This window comes from Ctenocephalides felis, unplaced genomic scaffold, assembly GCF_003426905.1.
Source record: "Ctenocephalides felis isolate EL2017-DRISC unplaced genomic scaffold, ASM342690v1 CF-g0.4_SCAFFOLD_00845, whole genome shotgun sequence".
Classification (NCBI taxonomy): Eukaryota; Metazoa; Arthropoda; class Insecta; order Siphonaptera; family Pulicidae; genus Ctenocephalides; species Ctenocephalides felis.
In genome coordinates, this window is record NW_020536999.1 from 60102614 (window position 1) to 60125073 (window position 22460).

The 22460-nt window shown below is 33.1% G+C and overlaps 13 non-coding genes across 13 annotated transcripts; all 13 read right to left on the minus strand.

The window, feature by feature from the left end:
- Positions 1-16179: 16179 nt before the first annotated feature.
- Trnai-aau lies at positions 16180-16253 on the minus strand. The gene has a single exon. It is a non-coding gene; the product is annotated as a tRNA-Ile (tRNA).
- A 570-nt stretch (positions 16254-16823) lies between these two features.
- Trnai-aau lies at positions 16824-16897 on the minus strand. The gene has a single exon. It is a non-coding gene; the product is annotated as a tRNA-Ile (tRNA).
- Positions 16898-16984: 87 nt separating this feature from the next.
- On the minus strand, positions 16985-17058 carry Trnai-aau. The gene has a single exon. It is a non-coding gene; the product is annotated as a tRNA-Ile (tRNA).
- Positions 17059-17774: 716 nt separating this feature from the next.
- On the minus strand, positions 17775-17848 carry Trnai-aau. Its single transcript has one exon. It is a non-coding gene; the product is annotated as a tRNA-Ile (tRNA).
- Positions 17849-17935: 87 nt separating this feature from the next.
- On the minus strand, positions 17936-18009 carry Trnai-aau. Its single transcript has one exon. It is a non-coding gene; the product is annotated as a tRNA-Ile (tRNA).
- An 87-nt stretch (positions 18010-18096) lies between these two features.
- Positions 18097-18170, minus strand: Trnai-aau. The gene has a single exon. It is a non-coding gene; the product is annotated as a tRNA-Ile (tRNA).
- An 87-nt stretch (positions 18171-18257) lies between these two features.
- Positions 18258-18331, minus strand: Trnai-aau. The gene has a single exon. It is a non-coding gene; the product is annotated as a tRNA-Ile (tRNA).
- Positions 18332-18418: 87 nt separating this feature from the next.
- Positions 18419-18492, minus strand: Trnai-aau. The gene has a single exon. It is a non-coding gene; the product is annotated as a tRNA-Ile (tRNA).
- An 87-nt stretch (positions 18493-18579) lies between these two features.
- Positions 18580-18653, minus strand: Trnai-aau. The gene has a single exon. It is a non-coding gene; the product is annotated as a tRNA-Ile (tRNA).
- Positions 18654-18901: 248 nt separating this feature from the next.
- Trnai-aau lies at positions 18902-18975 on the minus strand. The gene has a single exon. It is a non-coding gene; the product is annotated as a tRNA-Ile (tRNA).
- Positions 18976-19062: 87 nt separating this feature from the next.
- Trnai-aau lies at positions 19063-19136 on the minus strand. Its single transcript has one exon. It is a non-coding gene; the product is annotated as a tRNA-Ile (tRNA).
- Positions 19137-19223: 87 nt separating this feature from the next.
- Trnai-aau lies at positions 19224-19297 on the minus strand. The gene has a single exon. It is a non-coding gene; the product is annotated as a tRNA-Ile (tRNA).
- Positions 19298-20028: 731 nt separating this feature from the next.
- On the minus strand, positions 20029-20102 carry Trnai-aau. Its single transcript has one exon. It is a non-coding gene; the product is annotated as a tRNA-Ile (tRNA).
- Between the last annotated feature and the right edge of the window lie 2358 nt (positions 20103-22460).

The following is a 22460-nucleotide window of genomic DNA, read 5'->3' on the forward strand; positions in this document are numbered from 1 at the left end:
ACGTTTCAACCGATTTGAATGGTTCAAAAAACATTCCTATTGATAGGAGATGTGCTGATTAGTTTTCGGCAAAGGCAGGTCCAGCCGTTCGGAGATTCGGAGCAAAGAGTGCAGAAATAGAAATCGAGTTTCTGATAGAACGGAGTATCGGATTTGATTGATCTAAAAACATTCAATTTGTAATGACGGGTAGAAGTGGTGTTTAGATTTTGGCAGATCCAGCTGTTTTGGAAATATCGAGCTAAATGTGGAAAAAATGGCAGTTTTTGAGAGAACTAAGCATCCGATTTGAATGAATCAAAAAACTTTCTACTTGTTTTGACAAAATAGTTGTTTTTGGAAAAAAATTCCAATCTAATATAAAACAATTCAAATTTAATATTTCTCGAACATTTTACCGTACCGTAGGGTACGGAAGTTCCAGCAGTTTGTCTTGAGGCACGATGCCATCCACAACTAGTTTTGCACTTATTTCAAGATTATTTTTACTGTAATACTCAATTTATTCAATAATACCTTGTTAAAGCATCCAAAAATAAGTTTTCATATATAATTGATATTTGCTGACAGGAAATACCATTGCTACATTTTTGGTCTCAAGTCCAGTAAATAGACCTGCCAATGTATGGTATATTCTCGATATTTGCCACTTACGTCGACGTACGGAAGCAAAAAACTTTAAATCTACCATTTTTAAATTAATTGCTACTTTTAAATCTACCACTTAATGGTCAATAAAGACCACATCTCTCTAGGTAGTACAAGCAGCAGTATCTATATTACGACTGAATTTGTTTCTCGCAGAATGCAATGGTCCTCTTTAAATCCAATCGAATGTTTTTGAATTTTGCAAATCGATTTATTCAAACGAAAGTATACAGACAACAATTGTATCTATATATTCAAATTTACATGCATGCTACAAAATACCACATCTTTTCTAATGCATGCCAGAATGATTAGAATCTTTTCAAGATAAAGAAAAGGTAATAACTAAATAAAGGAGAAGGTAAAGGTTAAATAGAAAAAAACGTTCCTAATTACTTGCAATTTCAATAATTTGCTACGAAAAGATAATAAATAAATAAATGCCATTACATTTTTATTTTTATTTTTTGATTATGCATATTTAATTATTATATTTATCAACTACTTACTGGCAAGTTGCTTTCCGTGACAATAGTCTTCGTTCCTCCAGGGGTAGTCGCAGCCTTCGGTCACTCCCCTGTGCTTACCAGCGAAGACCAACCCGTTGGGGCAGTCATATAATTCGGCCCTGCCATTCTGACATTCCCAGTAGCGATCACAATGCGTTCTGTCAGGTGACACCCGGGTTTTGATTGGCAGGGTCTTCTTGTTCTTGCAGAGCACTCCTGGATAAAAATATAGTAATTAATAGTTGTCCAAAATTATAAACAGAACGCATATTAACAACATTAACTCCTTGTCGAATTTTCCAACTTTTGCCCTGATTTAATCTAACTTAAACTACTGGCACCAAAGCTCTGTGTCCGTTTCAGTGGTCTTATTTTCTCTTCGTATAAATCTTGGAGTTCAAATTCTCCACATAATAGATTAGTTAAAAGAGAAAACATCTCAGCCATTACGTATTACTCGTTATGTCATTCGTACAACATTGCATCATTCTCTATCATCATCAAAGCATTCGCATATCAAAGTATATATTTAATTTAGATATATATCTTTATTTAGATTCTATTTGCAATTGGCTCATTACATATACTCGTAGATACATTTCGCAAAACGCATTTAGAATTTATTCTAGAAAAGATTTTCGCATTTTGAAATTGCCCGAGGACCAAGCTGTGGATTAGCATAATTAGCACTCGAGAATTCTTCTCACATTAGACGAATTGCATAAAAATTATGTAAATATTTAAATATCAAACAGAATTTGGTCATTTGTTCTGTGAATTAAAATTGAGAATGATAACTAGTTGATTTAGAAATTAGTGGTAATAGAATGTGCGAAAAATGAAATTTGATGAAATGCTGATTTTGATTCTCAGAGACTTGTTCTGAACAATGATTTTTTTAGCAACAATATTTGAAAATAGAAGGTGAAATATGTTTAACCAGCCATCACCTTTGCCTTATTTGAAAATCCATCATAAAAGTGTTTGTTAGTTGTTTAGTTTACGAGAACTTATTATAATTTTTAAGTCTGTTTTTAAATATTTAAATGTAAAGATGAATTGTTATTTTGAAGTTAAAATCAACAGTTTTATTTATATAAGCTTAAAAGCTTGCATGTAGGTGAGGTAAAAAGGACAACTAAATTTTTATCTTTAACTCTACATTTAACATTTCAACACTGATGAATAGTAGCTTGTTGGATATGTGCCATGATTTGAAGGTTTCTGAACATTATGGCAGAAAAAATGGATGTATGTGTGTGTGTGTATGTATGTTTAGATACAATTTTATCCACGGTTTCGGGCGCATATGATTCAACCGATTTGAAAGATTCAAAAAACATTCGGTTCCTATTAATGAGAAGACGTGCTGATTAGTTTTTGGTGGAGACAGGTCCAGTCGTTTCGAAGATACGGGGCAAAAAGTGCTAAAAGTGACAAAATGAAGTATTGATGGAATTTTTGGTAAGGCAGGTCTAGCGGTTTCGGAGATACAGAGGAAAAAGTAAAAAAAACATATTTGGCGGTCAGAAATGATCATTAGATATATGCACATCAAATTATCAGATAAATGATAAAATTTTAAAAATGTGTACCAATTTTGTTGTTTTCCGTACCAAGATTATTAATATTTAAAGTTTACTTATACGGTTCAAGCAAATTTCAAAATTTTCAGAAAAAATACTCAAAGTTTTATACTTCAAATATGAATTTTGAATTTACAATTCAGTTTGAAAATGTATATATTTCAAATGCGATGGATTTATTCGGCATTTCTTCTTAATGAAAACATTTTTAAGTGTTTTGTTCGATAAGATCGTCACTGCGATTATTATTATCTATTTGAAAATGTTTAAAACAATTGTTATTAATCATTGATCAATATTTAATGATTACTGATTTTCTTCCTCGAATATTTAATTCTGTAATTTGCCTTAAGGTACGATGCCATGCACCACTAGTTGGCATTGTTTTCGCCCATCAAAATTTGAAATGTTAAACTCACGGAACCTGAACATTGTTATAATATTCACAATAGAATTATACGTAAAATTCCAAATTGCAAATTTCTTTTCATATTTTTCTAAAGAAATGAATGTATTCAGATCCCATAGATAACAAGTTAAGCCAAGCATCAACTTTTGAATTACTCGAGTTCTCAAATGCACAGAACCATAAACAAAATGTGCAAAATATAATTTAGTTCTTTCACAGCGAAATATTGTTTATTTCGATTATAATTTAGCAATAATAATATTTAAAAAATTATGAATCACTCTGACGCATTCGTCATAATGTGCTTTACAGTTATATGAAACAATGGTAGTTTGAAAGAATTAATTAGTTAATTTGTATAATACAACAAAATTAAAAATTATAGTATATTATACTATATTTTTTTATTTTGTTTATTACAAGTTCGTCTAGAGGATAGCTTTTGAAAAGTCATTATAATTTATTGCAACTTGTCTAATATAAGACAGATTATGATTTATATTAATGATTAAAAAAATAGAATTATAGCATATTATGCTATAATTTTTTATTTTGTTTATTACAAGTTCGTCTACAGGATAGCTTTTGGAAAGTCATTATAATTTATTGCAACTTGTCTAATATAAGACAGATTGTGGTTTATATTAATGATTAAAAAAATTTAAAAAAATAGAATTATAGCATATTATGCTATAATTTTTTATTTTGTTTATTACAAGTTCGTCTACACTCTACAGGATAGCTTTTGAAAAGTCATTATAATTTATTGCAACTTGTCTAATATAAGACAGATTGTGATTTATATTAATGATTAAAAAAATATGTTAAACTCATTTTTCGATTTTTAATCTTTTACGTAGCAAACAAGTCCTTTTATTGAGAGCTATGAAAACAAATTTTATGATCGATTGTCCTAAATTTAATAAGGTTGACGACAAGATGAATTTGAGAACGTAAAAATATTGAATGAGAATATACATCTAAAGATATCTTTAAAAAATCAGGATCTCTAATCTTCTCTACTTTTTTACTTAATTAAAGTAAACCGATCACATTTTTCATTTGGTATATAAGTAATCGGAGGATATTTTGAACAGTGTGATTCTAAACACATTGTTCTTTACATTTTTTTACATTGAACATTTTTCTTTTGTTAAAAGTGATTATCTTAGTGAGATACAAAAAAAGAGTAATTGCACATTTCGAATTATTGTAGTAGGGAAGACTGAGTTAAACTATTCTGATTTTGAGGTAGGGCCCAAAGTGAGAAAGATGAAGCATATTTGTTCAAACAAGTTTCCTTACATTTAAGTAGGGCGAGTTATAGTAATCGCAAAAAAATATTATATATTCTTACGTTTCGAAGGTTTCTGAACATTTTGGCATTCCTTAGAAAAAATGGATGTATGTGTGTGTGCGTGGGCGTGTGTGTTCGGATACAAATTTTCGTCGAGGATTTTGGGAACACCGATCAACCGGTTTGGATAATTAAAAAAACATTCGATTTTTATTGATAAGAAAACGTGCTTTTTGGCAAAGGCAGGACTAGCCGTTCCGAAGATACGGGGCAAAAAGGCCAGAAACGGTAACTCAGTTTTTAAGAGAACGGAGCGTCCGATTTTAATAGTTCAAAAAACGTTTTACTTATATTGACAAGATGAACTGATTAAATTTTTGGGAAGGCAGATCTAGCGGTTCCGAAAATCTAGTGAAAAGAGTAAAAAAAGCCATTTGACGGTCAAAGATGATCATTAGACATATGCACATCAAATTATCAGATATTTTATGGAAATTCTAATAATGTGTAACAATTTTGTTTACATTTTTATGGGTTTTGAAACGTCGTTTGTCCGTTAGTTCCAGCAATTTGCTATACGCCGCTAGTTCACTTTTGTCTCAGCTAACTGATAAATTAACAAAATTATTGCTGTCAAAAAAACGTAGCACAATAGTACCCAGCCCTCCATACTATTCTTGTATTTTATCTTAAATTTAGTACTAGTAATTATCTGAGTAAGGTGCATCATAATCAGCAAACATCACACAGGCGTGCATTACAGTTTCAGTGTTTACTACATGATAATATTCGAACAATTTGAGAAAATTCCAAATTGCGAATTCCTCTTTCTCTTTCTGGATAATTTCCATCGAATAAGAATGAAAATGTTCAATTAGTTGCCTGTAAAAGTGATTATTACTTACTTTCTTGCTCTGACATGCGCATAAATTATTATCGCTCCCATGCGGAGCAAAATAACATATGAGTTCAACAAACACATCGTCGGATCCGAGCCAAGACACTTTCTCCACTGATACGAGCAGACTTTCTTAACAAACAACATGATCAGACTTTGAGAGCAAGGTGAAAGTCTATATCATATGAATATCATCGTAAATTAATAACGTACAGATATTTAAAACGATATACATATACAGGCAGACACGCATATATATTTTAAGGATAATTAATTTTGATATTGGTATATATGAATAAAATTGTGGAAGACAAAACTATTTGATGTTTGGAAACTGGTTAACGACACTATTGAAAATTTAAACCAATGGTGCATGGCATCGTGCTTTAAGGCAAATTGGTGGAACTTGTAATAGCGTAATTTATTTTTAGCGCTATGAAATTTTTTCAAAATTTGGATTTTTTTTGAAAACAATCGCGCTGTGTAGCTGTTTTAGACACTAAATACTTAAGGTGTCCTTTTCGAAACATTGAAAATACAAGACAAAAAATGCTAATTTTCGTAAAATTAAAAATGGAAGTCTAAAACTATCAATGTGATATTCTATTTTAACACTTTGGTTTTTTGCATTCGAAAATTTTCTCATTCATAACCTATTGTTTCACAAAACCATACTTATTGCTTACATCATTGTCAGATATCTGATGGATATTTGTAATTTTATCATCAAGTAATTGCTTAAACTCAGTTAGTACCTTTATTTTTCAAAAATTCGGGACAATCCGGGATAAAAGAATGAAATCCGGGACAAATATTGCTTTTAGGAAAACCCGAGCCACAGGTGGAAATCCGGGGCTGCCCCGGCCAAACCGGGACGTATGGGCACCTTACTTATATTTCATTTAGTTATAAGGTCTATGTAAGAAACGCAAAGAAATGTGAACAAAATTTGTACTTATATCTACAAAATAGCTGACAATTTGATGTGCATATGTTTAATGATCATTTTTGAATGACTTTTTTTCATTTTTTATTGCGTCTTCAAAACCGCTACCTGTCTTTCCAAAAATTTAACCAATTCTTCATTATGTCAATACAAGAGATATGTTCTTTAAATCATTCAAGTCGGCCGCGTGAAATCGTGGACAAAAAATTGTATCCAAACGTACACACATATGTGCATACTACATACATACACGCACATCCATTTTCTCTAAGGTATGCCAAAAGGTTCAGAGGGCTTTGAAACGTAAAGATGTATAAAAATAATACAATTATTACCTTCGTAGCTCAATTTTTTTTTAAAATCAACCACTTGTCGAATTGCACTTATCAAAATTTTTTAGTTGTAAATAAGGCTAGTTATAAAGTCACCTTATTGAAATTTCAAATTTATTTTTAAAACCGAATGTGCGTTTTCAGTTATGCCTATTTATCACCATAATCCTCCAGTTTGTAAATGTATTATATGTATCATATGAAGTTTTTTGTCTTTGATGATATTATATAAATTGATTCTGCAAACAATATCCTGATCCGTTATCCTTAAGCTTAATATTTTCTTATCATCCAGAAAAACTTAAACTATAAATTTTTGCCATAAGGACATTTGAATGAATTAGAGAAAGAGCATAACATAAATCAATAATAAACAATAATATAACTGTGCCTTATTTTTATGACACAAACAAACAAACTTTCTTGATTCCTCAAAAAAAAGTTAAAAGTTATTACAACTTACATGTAAGTCATTAATTAATTCTTAATCAATTGCAGTTTTATTGTTACGTGCTAGTGCCAATGATTTAATTTATCACATTATTATTAATATTATCACATTATATACTTTATGCATATTTTTCAATTTATTCATATCAACTGATAATGAGATAATTGGAAACACTTATATTAGAAAATTACAGATTCTTTAATTTTTTTTTGCTTGTTGACCTAATGTTATTAGAATGCATTCGAGTGATCGACTATTTATCTATCTGATGAGAATTTTTTCAGATTTTTCATCTAATACTGGTAAGTCCACAATAACTCCAATGGCTATTTTCACTTGATATTATAAAATATAATTAATGACATTACAAACAATAGAAATATTTTGTCCGGCTAAGATTTCTCTTACAATTAGGTTGCTGATTCTGATCTATACTATTCTATGATAAAACATGTTCATGATCACATTGTCACGTCAATTTTTTTTTGTATAGGAATACAATGAGTATTGTATTCCTTCACTTTAAATGTCGATTATGATCTTTATGCTTTTGAACTGTATGACTTTGATTGTTACAATAATCTTATACATACCATCTTATCTGAGAAATAAGTGATGTATTGTGATCGATAGCGATTTTATCCATGGATTTGTGGAACGAATTGAAGTAATATTTGTAATTTGTGTATTGTTTTACGTAATAAGGAAAGATGCAGAAAATGTTTGCTTTTATATACAAAATTTAAATAATAATTATTAGTTTTTTATAGTTTTAAATTGATGGGGATCGCGTGGTCTACAATTGCCACCATAAAACATGAATGAAACTACTATGGTAGTTCCACCATGAAGATTATTATGGTCATATTGTCTATATTCTGCTTAATACGCTTAAGACGCGTTTTTTAACTGGACCCTAATAAATCGTCTTGGCGGGATTTACATTATTTATTTTGTGATATATATTGATACTCAAATCTGCGAGTCATTAGTCTCTCACGCTTCTTGCTACACTCATTCCTTATAATAATTTGCATTTGCAAATATATATACTTTTTTAACTTCCATTTATAGTAATAGTAAAAAAAATTAAAATAAAAATTTTTGCATATCTTTACATTTTAAAGATTTTGAACATTTTGGCATACCTTAAAAAAAAAGATGTATGTGTGTGTGTGTGCGTGTGTGTGTGGTTCGTGTGGATACAATTTTTCGTCCACGTAAGTTATAGTAATAGTAGAAAACAATTGTAATAAAAAAATTGCATATCTTTACATTTCAACGGTTTCTGAACATTTTGGCATACCTTAGAAAAAATGATGTATGTGTGTGTGCGTGTGTGTGTGGTTTGTGTGCATACAATTTTTCGTCCACGTTTTCGGGATCAACCGATTTAAATAATTCAAAAAGCATTCGTTCTTATTGATAAGGAGATATGCTGATTAGTTTTTGGCAAGAGCCGGTCCAGCCGTTTAGGAGATTAGGAACAGGGTACAGAAAATAGAAATCAAGTTTTTGAGAGAACATCAGATTTGGTTGGTTCAAAAATCATTCAATTCGTAAAAATGGGATGAAGTGGAAATTAGCTTTTGGCAAATAGTCCATATTACATTATGTGAATACTAATAAAAGAAGACCATTATTAGTTTTATACTGGCTACGTCGAGCCAGTGGCGTACCTAGGGGGGGGCGGTGGGGGCGGTCCGCCCCGGGCGGCACTTATTTTGGGGCGGCATTTTTTAGTTTATTTATACATAGTTGTAAAAAGCAACTTATTCATTTTATATTTATTAACTTCCGTAGGGTAAGTTATAGTAATGGACCGACAATCGAAAATGAAATTTCATTTCTTCACGTTTTGAAGGTTTTGAACATTTGGCATACCTCAAAAAAATTGAAGTGTGTGTGTTTTGTGTGTTCCGCATTTTTTCGTTCACGTTTTCGGGCGCCCCGATCGACCGATTTGATGGTACAGAAAATAGAAATCGAGTTTTTGAGAGAATGAAACATCCGATTTGATTGATGCAAAAAACTTCAATTTGTAATGATGAGGAGAAGTGGTGATTAATTTTTTGCAAAGGCAGAGATACCAAGCAAAATGTGCAAAAATATCTGTTTTTGAGAGAACTAAGCATCCGATTTGAATGATTCAAAAAACTTCTACGTGGATTTTATTTTGAATTCTACCTAAAGTTCAAATGCTCACTTATATACTTGAAATAATAATTTTAACTTTGTAATTCAGTTTATATATTTCTTATAAATATTAGACAATGCCCTTTATTTCAAATTTGATTGATTGAGTTTTTTTGTTTATTTACTTTTCTGTAAACATATATAAGTTACAGTATTTATAATCATATATTTGAAAACATTTAATTTTCCTCGAATATATCATTACAGTACGGAAAGTTCCAGCAATTTGCCTTAACTTACAATGCCATACACCACTAGTTAACTTCCCCAAGGAGAAGTTTATGTTTTCATCAAAAAATCCGAATCGCTAATTTTATGTTTTTTCGACGTTTCAGCCATTCTGAATCGAATGAGCCCAAATTTGGAAAAAGTATATGTGTGTATGTGAACAGATTTTTTGTCGTACATTGTCGTTTTTTCAAAACGGCTAGACCGATTTCAAAAATTTAAAAGCCACTCGATGTATCTCGATGAGGACTATTATTTGTCAGTTTTGTGCGACGATCGGCCAAGCTGTTTCTTTATAAATCGCAGAAAAGTGAAAAAATTTTCGTCTACGTTTTAGCCTGCAATTCTGAATTGATTTTGAAAATTCAAAAACCGTTCGAAATATATTAGTTGGGAATCGTGCTGATTAGTTTTTGGTAGAGATCGGCCGGGCCGTTTTCTTAATAAAGTTTTTTAAAAAAAAAATTCGACGATTTTTATGATATTTTTTTGACGGTAGATACCATAGTCTTCTAGATCATACTAAAATATTACGGTCGTACGACAACAGGTTTAGCTTTAAAAATTCGTCAAAGTTTGCAAAAATTAGTATGATCTTTTTGGCATTTGTCAAAATTAGACCTTTGATCGACGTTTTCCAAAACGCCTGAACCGATTTCAGAATTTAAAACCATTTGATGTATCTCGATGAGTTTGTTCTCAGTTTTGTGCGACGATCGTTCGAGCCGTTCTTTGTAATTTGAAAAGAAGTGTTAAACCTTTCGTCCACATTAAGCTCATACTACCGACCGATTTTAAAAAATAAAACTTTTCGAAAGATATTAGTTGGGATTGATACTGATCAGTTTTAGGTGAAAATCTACCGAGCCGTTTTCTTGTAATGAACTGTTGAAAAAAAATTTATGCCGATTTTTATGAAACTTTCTTTGGCGATGTATATCATTGCCTTATAGAACTTACTGAATTATTATGGCCTTACGACAAGTAGTTTAATTTTAAAAATTAATCAAAGATAGAGAAATGTTTTTTTGACGTTTGTTAAAAATAAAATTAGATGATTTAGTTGGTATAACGATAGTGTACTTGGTCTTGACATAGTAAACCATTAAAGTCCTACGGAAACTGGTTCAATTATAATTATTGATTAATTAAAATTATTGATTTTTGAAAATTTGCTTTTAGAAAATACTCCGAGTTAACGAGTTTGTTCGTTCGTTTGCAATTATGTGTAATAAATCCACTCGGAATACTTTTAATCACTCATAAATTAATTTATTTTTCATTGATTAAGTCGATTATTTACACATTTCGGGAAGTTCATGTAACTTGCCTCAAGGCAAAATACCAGTATCAACTAGTTTTCTTTCTTGAATAAATGATTATTATGATTTTTATTATTGTCAATATTTCATTTATATAAATTATGATTAACCATATGATTTAGAATTTTATTCCTCGGTGTATATAAATGTATATTTGTGTAAATTTTGAATTCTAATTTAAGAACAGGTTAATAATTTTATTTTATTGTATTCATTAAAATTCGTTGAATTCGTATAAGCATCTTTACGATTTTGTTCGGCGATTTTTCCTATTTTTTTTATATCAGCTTATAAATGTCATTTCTTTCGAAAAGTTTATATGATTACTTTGAAGGATTTATCAATATTTTTTTAAATCATCAATTTTTCTTTTGAAAATCAGGGCTGGCGGAAGGCGGGGTCTGCTAGGTCTGCAAAGCCTTAGGGCATTATATAAATATGTTGACGAGTGCATATAAATATGTCTGAAAAAAAAAATACTCTGTGTATTAATTAATATTGATTAAATAACTTAATAATTTTTTAACTTCCGTAGGGTAAGTTATATATAGTAATCGCAAAAAATGTCGCGAAAGTGAAAATTTTTATATCTTTACGTTTCAGAGGTTACTGAATTTTGCATATCTTAGAAAAAATGGATGCGTGTGTGTGTTAGATACAAACTTTTGTCGATGATTGTAAGAACACGCATCAACCTATTGAACAAAACATTCGATTCGTACTGATAAAACGTGCTAATTAGTTTTTGGCAAAAGCAGTCCAGCCGTCCGAAAGATATACGGGGAAAAAAAGCCAAAAATTGTAATTTAGTTCTTTTGAGAGAACGAAGCGTCCGTTTTAAGTAATTCAAAAAACATTTTATTTGTATCGACTAAATGAAAACTGTTTTTGGGATGACAGGTCTAGAGGTCTAGCGATTACGGATTTCAAAAATTTTTTAATCTTTTTTAAAAATTTTATGTTTCGGTACGAAGAAGTGCCAGCAATTTGCCTTAAGGCACGATGCCATGCACCACTAGTTTATTTGTTTATTTATGAAAATACTATTGACTGACTTATAATTGAAGGGGGCAATCTGGAGACCGCCCCGGGCGGCAAAAGTTCTAGGTACGCCACTGCGTCGAGCGCTACGACGCTTGGAGGCATGGTTAAAGTGATGAGGCAGGTACAGGAAAATCCTACCAACATTGATGATGGCAACATGGGTTTTTTCTTTACTTGGCATTTCAGAAAGATTTTGAAGAGAGTTGCCAGTCTTCACATTATGTACATCCGATGCCTTACAGCTCTCGCCGTTTCGTAGATACGGAGCTAAAAGTGCAAAAAATTGTAGTTTTTGAGAGAACGAAGTTTCCGACTTGAATGATTCATAAAACATTTTTTTAGTTTTAAGATTTTTTTTATTACTTTACGTTTTTTCAAAATATCAAAAATATAATTCGGATTTTAATTTTAATATTAGCTACAATTCTAAAGCTTCTAAAGCTATATACTTGAAACAAATTTATATAATTCATAGAAATATGAGATATAGTCCTTTAATTATAGCTCCGCCTGATCAAGTTTTGTTTATTTACTTTTCATATAAACATATATAAACGTCGTCATCGATTTGATAAGCTTATATTTGGTCTAAAAAATACTTATGATGAAAGTTACAGTATTTATAATAATCTATTTGAAAGCATTTTATATTTTCATTCTAATATCATGCAGTAGTGATATCAATTTTCATTTGAATATATATCAAAAATATGTTTTCAATTGAAAATAGCCCATTTCGGGCACTGCGGTGTGAAATGGCAATGGGAAATCTGTCACACTATCCATCCCTGATTCTAGCTGGAGTAAAATTCTGTCGCAATTGGTTTATTATTTTCAACTGTGGCTCTAGAAATGTTATTTACAATTACGAAACCAAAAATTAAATGTACGAGAATAATAAAAAAATAACGATCAAAAAATGGTCGCACTTTTGACATAGCTCTAGGTTACACTTAAAACCTCATGATTTTCAAACTACTTTAGATGATTTTTTTCATGATCAATACAATCACACTGTTTAGACTTGATGTTGAGTTCCGGGACACTCTGTGTATATATGTTGTATTTGTATATATATATATATACATATTTAAATATCATATTATATTATATTCGCCAAGAATAACGGTAACTAAACTTTAATGACTGAATGAATTTTATGAGTCTTAATTAAACGCTAAACCGAGTATGAAAGAACAGCTTTCCATATGAAAATAAAATTTCTATTACAATTGCTTTCAACATTTATTGCTACTGGACCATTAAATATGTTTTAATTAAAATATTAATATATTTCCATATATATGCATTTGTATGAAATAAAATGTGCAATAACTATTGCATTAACAAAACAAAACAGCTATACAAATGTGACTGTCCATTTATTATCAATTCAAAGACAAAATCTTTAAGAACTGATATATTTCTTTTATTATCTTATGAGATGAATATACCGAATTATTGTTTCTTAAAAGTAAATCAACACTATAAAATATATTTTCACTACACATAAATGAAAGGTTTTCATGCGGGTATCCATTATTTCAATGAAATGTATGAAGAAAATGAAGAGAAAAGTAAACTAGATTTTAAATTTATTTGATAAATCTTGCATATTTTTTGATTGGCTGTTTGACACAAAATTTAAAAATAAAACATATAAATAATACAAAATACTAATACTACATTATATAAAATGTTAAACAGTCATATGTAAAAAAATAGAATTAAATATTATTTTGAAAGAATAAAATATAAATTAAACTAATGGTGCATTGAATCGTACTTTAAAACTCAGAAAAAAAATTAGATGTTTCTTGAGAATTTGGATATTTTTTATTGGTAATGGTCAAAATATTTGATAAAATGGATTATTGAAAAAATTAAAAAAAAACGATTTTTTCGAAAATTATAAAAATTTTTGAAAAACTTGAACATTTTTGATAATACTTATATTTTTTGAAAACTTAGAATTTTTCGAAAACTGAAATTATCTGATTTTTTTCAATAATTTGAAATTACTTGAAAGTTTTTGACACCCAATTAAGACGATTGATCCATACTATCGAGAATATCATTATAAAACATTATAAATCTTGATACGGGGGAAATGTTTTTTGAATCATTAAAATCGGATGCTCCGTTTTCTTTGCCAAAAACTAATCGGCACATCTTCTTATCAATAGGAATCAAATAATTTTAATCGGTTCATCCGTGCGCCCGAATATGTGGACGAAAAATTATACACACATGCATTCATTTTTCTTAAAGTATGTCAAATTGTTCAGAAACCTTTGAAACGTGAAGATATGCAAAGATTTTAATTTTTGATTTTATTGCGATTACTATAACTCTACGGAAAGTTAAATGATGAAAGAAGCACGTTAATGATGTACTCTATTATATATATTTTCAACGTTAACCATCTCGGCCAAATCGGTATCAAGCAGTAGTGATTTCATATTTTTACTTGATTAAAAATATGATCATGTGAATCGAGGGCATTGACGGTAATCCATTGATCGAAATGGATACCCCTACTGCTTGATATATACATATATGCATCTCTTGCGGAAGAGACTTATAAAGTGCTACGTGTGGAGCATTGCTCTGTATGGATCGGAGGCATGGACTGTAAGAAAGGCCGATAAGAACTACCTCGAGAGTTTTGAAATGTGGCGCTGGAGGAAAATGGAGTAGAAGATAAAGTAGACAGGCAAGATAACAAATGAAGAAGTCCTGAAAAGAGTGAGCGAAGAAAGGACTCTAATGAGCACAATCATGAAAAGAAAAGGAAACTGAATCGAACTTGTTCAGCAAACAAGTGCCTTCTGCACGACGTCATCAAGGGTAAAATAGAAGGACTGAAAGGAATGAGAAGAAGAAGAATGCAAACGATTGATGACCTACACGAGAAGACAAAATACTGGGAACTGAAAGCCGAAGCGCAGGATCAAGAAGCATGGAAGCAGAAGTTCGGGAAGGAAAATAAAGGGAAAAAGTGTAAAATCGTGGGGGGAATAGTGATAATGGGAATGATAGACGACGAGGGTAAGGGAATCATTTATTTGTGGTAGCTCTTGCACCATGGACCTGCCTTCGCGCAGATAATCATTTATTATATATATCCACCATATATATATATATATATATATATATATATATATATATATATATATATATAGTATATGGTATATGATATATGTATGATATAAAGCATAGTTATTATTAAAACATATAGTACAGTGTTATAAAAGTGAAAGGAGAACCACACAATACTGGTTTTGTTGTCTTCAATCCACATATCTGCATCATATATATATATATATATATATATATATATATATATATATATATATGTGTGTGTGTGTGTGTGTGTGTGTGTGTGTGTGTGTGTGTGTGTGTGTGTGTGTGTGTGTGTATATATATATATATATATATCCATTATAACTTGTACAAATGGAAAATTCTATTGTTTTCATATTTTTGTAATACAATATAAAAGTATCATACAATCGATAAATAAAATTCCAAGTTTTGAACTGTTATGAATATGTTGTTACAATTATATTAGAAAAAATATCATAATATTTTAAGAGTGCATCAATGCAGAGTTTACCAATTTCATTTACAATTCTGTATTAATCATTTTGTGTTTTATTTACTTAATGTTAGTTGAAATAAGATTTTTTGAGTTTTGCTTTTTGTGAAGATTGTGCAAGTTTATTCTACTTAATAATTACACAAAAAATAAGTCTTCGTTTAATAAGAACACTGACCAAATGACAAAATAATTGCAAAACTCTATTTTAAATCATTAGATGATATATTAGAAGTAAAAAATTTCTACAATTATTGAGGCTCCGAATAAAATATTTGGCCCATGAGGGGATTGAACCCGCGACCTTCGCGTTATTAGCACGACGCTCTAACCAACTGAGCTAATGGGCCTTGCGGAAGACTTTACAAGAGGACTAAATGGACACGACATTGCAAACAAAAAACTTTTGCAATTATTAAGGCTTCGAATAAAATATTTAGCCTAACCAACTGAGCTAATAGGCCTTGTGCAAGAGTTTACAAAAGGACTAAATGGACACGACATTGCAAACAAATAACTTTTGCAATTATTAAGGCTCCGAATAAAATACACGGCCCATGAGGGGATCGAACCCGCGACCTTCGCGTTATTAGCACGACGCTCTAACCAACTGAGCTAATGAGCCTTGCGCAAGACTTTACAAGTGGACTAAATGGACACGACATTGCAAACAAAGAACTTTTGCAATTATTAAGGCTCCAAATAAAATATTTGGCCCATGAGGGGATCGAACCCGCGACCTTCGCGTTATTAGCACGACGCTCTAACCAACTGAGCTAATGGGCCTTGCACAAGACTTTACAAGAGAACTAAATGGACACGACATTGCAAACAAAGAATTTTTGCAATTATTAAGGCTCCGAATAAAATATTTGGCCAATGAGGGGATCGAACCCGCGACCTTCGCGTTATTAGCACGACGCTCTAACCAACTGAGCTAATGGGCCTTGCGCGAGACTTTTCAAGCGGACTAAATGGACACGACATTGCAAACAAAGAACTTTTGCAATTATTAAGGCTCCAAATAAAATATTTGGCCCATGAGGGGATCGAACCCGCGACCTTCGCGTTATTAGCACGACGCTCTAACCAACTGAGCTAATAGGCCTTGCGCAGGACTTTACAAGAGGACTAAATGGACACGACATTGCAAACAAAGAACTTTTGCAATTATTAAGGCTCCGAATAAAATATTTGGCCCATGAGAAGATCGAACCCGCGACCTTCGCGTTATTAGCACGACGCTCCAACCAACTGAGCTAATGGGCCTTGCGCAAGACTTTACAAGAGGACTAAATGGACACGACATTGCAAACAAAGAACTTTTGCAATTATTAAGGCTCCGAATAAAATATTTGGCCCATGAGGGGATCGAACCCGCGACCTTCGCGTTATTAGCACGACGCTCTAACCAACTGAGCTAATGGGCCTTGCGCAAGACTTTACAAGAGGACTAAATGGACACGACATTGCAAACAAAGAACTTTTGCAATTATTAAGGCTCCGAATAAAATATTTGGCCCATGAGGGGATCGAACCCGCGACCTTCGCGTTATTAGCACGACGCTCTAACCAACTGAGCTAATGGGCCTTGCGAAAGACTTTACAAGTGGACTAAATGGACACGACATTGCAAACAAAGAACTTTTGCAATTATTAAGGCTCCGAATAAAATATTTGGCCCATGAGGGGATCGAACCCGCAACCTTCGCGTTATTAGCACGACGCTCCAACCAACTGAGCTAATGGGCCTTGCGCAAGACTTTACAAGAGGACTAAATGGACACGACATTGCAAACAAAGAACTTTTGCAATTATTAAGGCTCCGAATAAACTATTTGGCCCACGAGGGGATCGAACCCGCGACCTACGCGTTATTAGCACGACGCTAATGGGCCTTGCGCAAGACTTTTCAAGCGGACTAAATGGACACGACATTGCAAACAAAGAACTTTTGCAATTATTAAGGCTCCAAATAAAATATTTGGCCCATGAGGGGATCGAACCCGCGACCTTCGCGTTATTAGCACGACGCTCTAACCAACTGAGCTGATAGGCCTTGCGCAGGACTTTACAAGATGACTAAATGGACACGACATTGCAAACAAAGAACTTTTGCAATTATTAAGGCTCCGAATAAAATATTTGGCCCATGAGGAGATCGAACCCGCGACCTTCGCGTTATTAGCACGACGCTCCAACCAACTGAGCTAATGGGCCTTGCGCAAGACTTTACAAGAGGACTAAATGGACACGACATTGCAAACAAAGAACATTTGCAATTATTAAGGCTCCGAATAAAATATTTGGCCCATGAGGGGATCGAACCCGCGACCTTCGCGTTATTAGCACGACGCTCTAACCAACTGAGCTAATGGGCCTTGCGCAAGACTTTACAAGAGGACTAAATGGACACGACATTGCAAACAAAGAACTTTTGCAATTATTAAGGCTCCGAATAAAATATTTGGCCCATGAGGGGATCGAACCCGCGACCTTCGCGTTATTAGCACGACGCTCTAACCAACTGAGCTAATGGGCCTTGCGCAAGACTTTACAAGTGGACTAAATGGACACGACATTGCAAACAAAGAACTTTTGCAATTATTAAGGCTCCGAATAAAATATTTGGCCCATGAGGGGATCGAACCCGCGACCTTCGCGTTATTAGCACGACGCTCTAACCAACTGAGCTAATGGGCCTTGCGCAAGACTTTACAAGAGGACTAAATGGACACGACATTGCAAACAAAGAACTTTTGCAATTATTAAGGCTCCGAATAAAATATTTGGCCCATGAGGGGATCGAACCCGCGACCTTCGCGTTATTAGCACGACGCTCTAACCAACTGAGCTAATGGGCCTTGCGCAAGACTTTACAAGTGGACTAAATGGACACGACATTGCAAACAAAGAACTTTTGCAATTATTAAGGCTCCAAATAAAATATTTGGCCCATGAGGGGATCGAACCCGCGACCTTCGCGTTATTAGCACGACGCTCTAACCAACTGAGCTAATGGGCCTTGCGCAAGACTTTACAAGAGGACTAAATGGACACGACATTGCAAACAAAGAACTTTTGCAATTATTAAGGCTCCAAATAAAATATTTGGCCCATGAGGGGATCGAACCCGCGACCTTCGCGTTATTAGCACGACGCTCTAACCAACTGAGCTAATGGGCCTTGCGCAAGACTTTACAAGAGGACTAAATGGACACGACATTGCAAACAAAGAACTTTTGCAATTATTAAGGCTTCAAATAAAACATTTGACCCACGAGGGGATCGAACCCGCGACCTTCGCGTTATTAGCACGACGCTCTAACCAACTGAGCTAATGGGCCTTGCGCAAGACTTTACAAGTGGACTAAATGGACACGACATTGCAAACAAAGAACTTTTGCAATTATTAAGGCTCCAAATAAAATATTTGGCCCATGAGGGGATCGAACCCGCGACCTTCGCGTTATTAGCACGACGCTCTAACCAACTGAGCTAATGGGCCTTGCGCAAGACTTTACAAGAGGAATAAATGGACACGACATTGCAAACAAAGAACTTTTGCAATTATTAAGGCTCCGAATAAAATATTTGGCCCATGAGGGGATCGAACCCGCGACCTTCGCGTTATTAGCACGACGCTCTAACCAACTGAGCTAATGGGCCTTGCGCAAGACTTTACAAGAGGACTAAATGGACACGACATTGCAAACAAAGAACTTTTGCAATTATTAAGGCTCCGAATAAAATATTTGGCCCATGAGGGGATCGAACCCGCGACCTTCGCGTTATTAGCACGACGCTCTAACCAACTGAGCTAATGGGCCTTGCGCAAGACTTTACAAGTGGACTAAATGGACACGACATTGCAAACAAAGAACTTTTGCAATTATTAAGGCTCCAAATAAAATATTTGGCCCATGAGGGGATCGAATTCGCGACCTTCGCGTTATTAGCACGACGCTCTAACCAACTGAGCTAATGGGCCTTGCGCAAGACTTTACAAGAGGACTAAAAGGACACGACATTGCAAACAAAGAACTTTTGCAATTATTAAAGCTCCGAATAAAATATTTGGCCCATGAGGGGATCGAACCCGCGACCTTCGCGTTATTAGCACGACACTCTAACCAACTGAGCTAATGGGCCTTGCGCAAGACTTTACAAGTGGACTAAATGGACACGACATTGCAAACAAAGAACTTTTGCAATTATTAAGGCTCCAAATAAAATATTTGGCCCATGAGGGGATCGAACCCGCGACCTTCGCGTTATTAGCACGACGCTCTAACCAACTGAGCTAATGGGAATTGCGCAAGACTTTACAAGTGGACTAAATGGACACGACATTGCAAACAAAGAACTTTTGCAATTATTAAGGCTCCAAATAAAATATTTGGCCCACGAGGGGATCGAACCCGCGACCTTCGCGTTATTAGCACGACGCTCTAACCAACTGAGCTAATGGGCCTTGCGCAAGACTTTACAAGTGGACTAAATGGACACGACATTGCAAACAAAGAACTTTTGCAATTATTAAGGCTCCGAATAAAATATTTGGCCCATGAGGGGATCGAACCCGCGACCTTCGCGTTATTAGCACGACGCTCTAACCAACTGAGCTAATGGGCCTTGAGTTTCCGTTTTTATTATGTGCTCTGATAAAATGACGAATGCGTAGCGATGACAGATTCACTTAAAACGCTATTCTTTAGTTATATCATAACTGAGTACAAGTGGCCTTTTGGATTACAATTCCTACGTTCCTACCAATCATATATGTATTCTAAATTCAACTGTTGGCAATTTGCGTTGAGTTTCTGAATTTTTTTTTGAAATCAGTCAAAAATAAATACACGTGATATCTTACCAGACACCCTACCCTCCCCAGCGTGATATTTTGTGATTTTTGTCAAATTCCTTCCTCCCTCTTAAACTTCACATGATCGAACCCAGGTGGAGCATTGTCGACAACCGAATTAAATTAACACAATTATACCCATATCAATTTTTCGTTTTTGCTCATATTTTCACATATTTGATTTTTTATTAATATAAATTGCAACCATACCAGGTTAACCCCTGGTCTAATCCAACCACGTAACTGGTTGAAGTCAAAATTAAATAAGATGATTTCCAAACCTGGGTCACTAAGGTCATTAACAAGGTCACCTGATAAGATTATTATCAGGTTGCACCTATTACAAAAATTTAATAGCCATTCGATGAAACTCGATAAAGACTCGAATTGATTAATTTTGAGTGGTGAAAGGCTAAAGTTTTTTTATAAGAAGCAGGAATGTTGGAGATATCAGTTGATAATTGTGCTGAATAGTTTTTAGAATAAATTGTTGGGGATATTCTTCTGTATTTAAAAGTTAAAAATGCGGCGTTTTTTATGAAACTTTTGTATGACGATAGATTCATGGCCCTTAGAGACCATGTCTACTTAACGAGTATTTTAAAATATTAGAAGCCTATGAAAAATGGAATAATAAAAAACAATTAATGTTCAGAATAATGGGCAGCGCTTTTAGGGCAAACAATCGCGTGTTTAATATTATTACAATTTTTGTAAGTCGTACGTATTTATATAATTACAATTATTGTAAGTTGGGTCGGAAGAAATCAATTGGAAATTGCATTGATCAGTTTTTAGTAGAAGTAAAAACTTTATATTTATATGAAACAGTTTAAAACTTTATCTAACAATAAGAGGCTAAATATCAAATTCTTAATGATTAAGTCGACTGAAAACTATTCTGATTTCGAGAAAGAGAAGAAACATGTAGTATGATTGTTTGAACAAGTTCCCATTATTGCTTTCGGTGCATTACATTAACATGATGTCTTTTTCGATTTCGATTTCTTTTAATAGATAATAATTGTTATTTGTATACAGATAGATCACTTTGTTTGTTATTTTGATGTAAGTTGAACATTAAAAGTTAATTACCGGCATTTAGCTTTTGCGTAGACGGTTGTGACAATTTTTGTGGGTACGGGTGTGACATGCATTTCTTGACGTTTTTGGATGCAGATTAAACACTTAAAGAAAAATCTAGCATACCTAAGATGAAATATAAAAGAAGAAAAGAAAGGAAAATTCAATAAAAAAAACAGATTTCACAAAGAATTCTTGTTAACTTTATTTAAAAAATTATGTTTTGTTATACATTGTTATATTTTGATCATAAACTTTGTTCATATGATTATGTTATTACCTATTATTGTTATTAATGGCAATAAAAGTCGTTTTAAACTTATTGATGTTTTTAGCTATTGTTTTTTAACCTTATACCTGTCATAACCGTCCTGGGGGTGTGGACAATTTAAAATTTTTACATTTCTTTGCGTTTTGAAGGTTTCTGAACATTTTGGCATACCTCAGTAAAAATGGATGTGTGTGTATGTATGTATGGATACGTGAACGTAAATCCACGTTTTCAGGCGCACGGATCAACCGATTTGAATAGTTCAAAGTACGTTCGATTCCTGTTGATGGGGAGATGTGCTGATTACTTTTTGACAAAGGCAAGTCTAGACTTTTCGGATATACGGAGCAAAGAGTGCAGAAAATCGAAATCGAGCTTTTAAGAGAACGGAGCTTCTGATTTGAATGATTCAAAAAACTTGCAGCTTGTTTTTACAAAATAATTGCTTTTATAAAAAAAATTACAAACAAATAATTTTAACTTTGCAATTCAGTTTATATAATTCTTATAAATATTAGTATTGTACAGAATTCATAATAATCTATGTGTGCCTTAAGGCGAATTGCTAGACTTTTCCTTAAGGCACGAAGCCATACACCACTAGTTTGACCACCTATTGTATTTAAGGACAGTTTTTCAGAATTTTCACGTAGAAAAATGTTCAAGTTACCATTTAATTTATTTTCCTTCCAGTTAACTACTTAAGTGACAAAATTATGGCTGGGTAGATTGTGGCACAATCGTACCCAATCTCCCCTAAAACACACACACACAC